Genomic DNA, 3,756 nt, shown 5'->3' with positions numbered 1-3,756 from the left:
CGGGGGAACTCAACCTACCTTTCGAAGGGTAGACCTTTACAGATGAGTGAAACGAGGATTTAGGTATATAAGGAGACGACCCGCCAAGCGAGCCAGCCTGATACCGACTTTCATTGATAGGCCATGAAACATAGAGAATGGGAACTTGTTCGCACGTACCTCGACCGCAGGTCTGAGAATGACGAATGTGCTTTCGCCCACAGCTTCTGTTTCTTAACCGGCTCGTGGTGTTTATGGTCCTGACCCGGTACAACCGCTAAGCTCATTTTGCATTTCCAAGTGTTGTTACTAGCCTCAAGAGAGATGTTTCACAGGATTCACCTGCAACTGATAAACCAGGGGGATAATACCGAAACAGTCCTTTTTTCTGATCATAGAGGAGCCGTATGAAGCTAAGGTTTCATGTACGGTTTTGCAATAGCGGTGGGAGCTGTGATGTTATTATCGACTATGATTATCTAACAGTTCAAGTACAGTTGATATAGTTGAAGCACAGCCAAAATATGGTTTTATTATGGAATCTTTGGCGTCAGCCTATAGGCTTTCTAGTTTTTAGAATTTCTTCTTTGGCCGAATGTGAAAGATTACCCAGAGGGGGAATTAGTTGCAGGTTATCAAACCGAATATTCTGGTATCAAATATGTTTTTCTTTTATCTTGTTTCTTACTTATCCTTATTAGTTTCCTCTTTATTTGTAACAGTTCTTTACTTAGGTGGGTGGAATTTATCTATTCCCTACATATCCACGATTCTCCCAGTGTAGGAATCACACTAGTTATCTTGACCTTGATTTGGTCAAGCAGTTTTTCCTTACTATACTCCAGTACGAACAGGAAAAGAATCTATGTACTCAACGGTGCATTAGTAATTATCTGGGATTTATTTTGCTCTTAAAAGCAAAATGGTGTCTTGACTCTCAAGAATAGTGCGTGTTAATATCCATGTAGATAAAGATAGAGATAGCAAGGAACTGGATGCATAGTAAAACAAAAAACTTGTGACTTGTTCTTGTAGGCTAACTAACCAAATCATAGGATCTAACACGAGACCGGATAAACACCGCGCCCCCACCGCATCTATCTATATAAGCTAATCCCTCGACCTCAATCGACTCCCAAATCTCAATTGCTTTGGCTCTCTCTCTCTCCCTCCCTTTTGCCGCGTGCGCCGTCCAATCCAAACCAATCCCAAGTCCCGACCCGCTCGCGGCGAGCAAAGCAAGATGATTTCCCCGGACGCGGCCCGCAACGTCGTCGGCAATGTCATCTCCTTCGGCCTCTTCCTCTCCCCTGTGTAAGCCGCCGCCGCCATCCCCCTCGTCCGCATGTCTAGTCTACTCTCTATGGAAGGTGGTTGGTAATTAGGGTTTGATTCTGATGAGGGGGCGCTTGCTTTTTTGCTTGTACATGTGCAGGCCGACGTTCTGGCGGATCATCAAGAACAAGGACGTGGAGGAGTTCAAGTCGGACCCATACCTAGCAACGCTGCTCAACTGCATGCTCTGGGTGTTCTACGGCATCCTCTGCGTCATATTCGGCTCGGCAATGTACGCCTCCCCGCTCACCATCATGGTACGTACCCATCGATCCCGCTCTTGATCCACGTGCATAGATGTCTTTATAGATCTATATTGGTAGATGTTAGTGATATTGTAGGTTGCGTGCAGGGTAAAGTGATCAAGACCAAGAGCGTCGAGTACATGCCCTTCTTCCTGTCGCTGGTGAGCTTCCTCAACGGCGTCTGCTAGACGTCCTACGCTCTCATCAAATTCGACCTCTACGTCACGGTCAGTAATATCTCCATCTTCAGGTTCCAACCAAATCTTATATAACTTGAGAGTGTCTCTCTAACTGTGCTGGCTCTTGTCTTCGTTCCTGCACTGCAGATCCCCAATGGCCTCGGTGCACTGTTCGGCCTTGTCCTCGCCTGCTACTACAGGCCGACCCCCAAGAAGGAGAAGAGCGTAAAGCTCAAATGTGATTGAAGGCTCCTGGCTCCTTGACTGCAATAACAAGTGCTAGCTACAGTAAGAACAAGGGAATCTAGAGACCGAGACTGAAAGAAAAGGCTAGGCTACTTCTATTCGTTATTCGTTTCCCATATGATTTTCCATATCTTACCATAAAAAAGAGGATGTTTTTAGCCATTTATTGTTAGTACTGAAATCAGGCATAAAGGATTTTACGGGGGGTAAAGAAGTTATTTCAACAACGTTCCTGTCATCAAATCCTGATTCAACAAAGCCATGCCAGCTGTGTTGGTCGTTCCTCCGATTCAAAGTTCTCTTGGATTCCAAAAAGCATCGCTACCCGCATATTGAATTCCACCTTTGCACCTCTTTCTTGGGGCATAGGTGAACCTATAATTGATAGTAGAGCGTATGCTAAATCCCCAACCCTCATGATGCACTTCGTTTGATTCATTCCGCTTATCGTACCACTTAGATCTTTCAAACCCTTTTCTTAGCGTTGCGGTAATATGTTGTTATTTAGAAATAGGAATGGTATGTTTAATAGCTCGCATATGTGTGTTTCAGATTCTATAGTACTCGGTTCTTCTGTTCGACGAGTTCTGATTTTCCTAGGTCTAATAATATGTTTACTGGTTCGTTTTCACCGGAGGAGGCAGCTAGAAATCCTGTTTTGTCAGTAGGTTGGCGTACAAGGAGGATAAAGGAAAGCCCGTTTGTAGTTCAGTTTGTTAGAACCAAATGGCACGTTGAGAAACGAGAACTTCCACATGCCGAGCATCATTACCGTACTGGTGACTTCACCACCTGTTCAACTATTAGCTTTCTTGCCTTATCACAATCGAATGAATTGAGACAACCAGAGCAACTAGAACTACTACATCTGAGAGAGATGAGGAACCTAACCTACGGTGAAAGCCGAAAGCCTTACGCATTGCTTTAAGAATGGGTCTAGCGGGCGTATTGAATCCGTGACCCCTATCTCTTCACTTATGATCGATTAGGGAGGGGGACGCCTCTTACTCGAATACGCCTTTTGGGGGTGTGCGTTGTCCAACCGGCTAGTCGGATCCTTCTTCTATATAAATTGGAAACAGAAATCCCTGTTATAGCGGAGGTTATATTCCACTTTTGAAACAATCTCATTAATGCATAAATAGTAATAGGTTATTTAATGGCGGGAATCATAATTCGAAGATGGCGGTAAAGCATAAGACTACAGAAGCGAAATCACGCTAATCTAGTTGGCCAAAGCAAGGGAAGTTCATCTCTTTCTTATTTTGCCTACGGCGCATAGTGAAAGGCATTCTATCGATCCGCCATTAAACTTCAATTGATCGCCTACTTTCATTCCTAATCTATCTCTAATGCTTCGCTTGCAGCGAGAAAACAGATGCGTAACGGCTTCCGAGTAACAAAGAGCAGGTTTTGCCTACCTCTTGAAGGCTCGAAAGGCGGGTAAAGTGACAAATAGGCTAGATTGTCCTATTAAAACAGAGCTTGTGCCAAATAGAAGGTAGTCCCTTGATCCATCCCTGCGGACGAGATACATCGGTTGAGATTCAGCAAAACGAAATCAGCTGCATGCATAGACGCCAAAAAAGGAGATCAAAAGAATCTTTCAAATCGATATAAATTATATAATCAGTAGAAGTACAAGATTTGGAAAAGAGGGCTCAGACACGGTCGCGAGAATTCTTCTTGTTCCCGGTCAATGAAATTCCGGAATTCAAGTACCTCGACTTTCCAATATTGATAGTTCGCGAAAGAACTAAGATCTTCAAGGC

General features: G+C 44.2%; 1 pseudogene; it reads left to right on the top strand.

The window, feature by feature from the left end:
- LOC119322610 lies at positions 1-2,089 on the top strand (annotated as a pseudogene).
- Positions 2,090-3,756: the final 1,667 nt, after the last annotated feature.

This window comes from Triticum dicoccoides, chromosome 6B, assembly GCF_002162155.2.
Source record: "Triticum dicoccoides isolate Atlit2015 ecotype Zavitan chromosome 6B, WEW_v2.0, whole genome shotgun sequence".
Lineage (NCBI taxonomy): Eukaryota > Viridiplantae > Streptophyta > Magnoliopsida > Poales > Poaceae > Triticum > Triticum dicoccoides.
The sequence above is the reverse complement of the archived record's forward strand: the minus strand, read 5'-3'. Positions and strand labels throughout refer to the sequence as shown.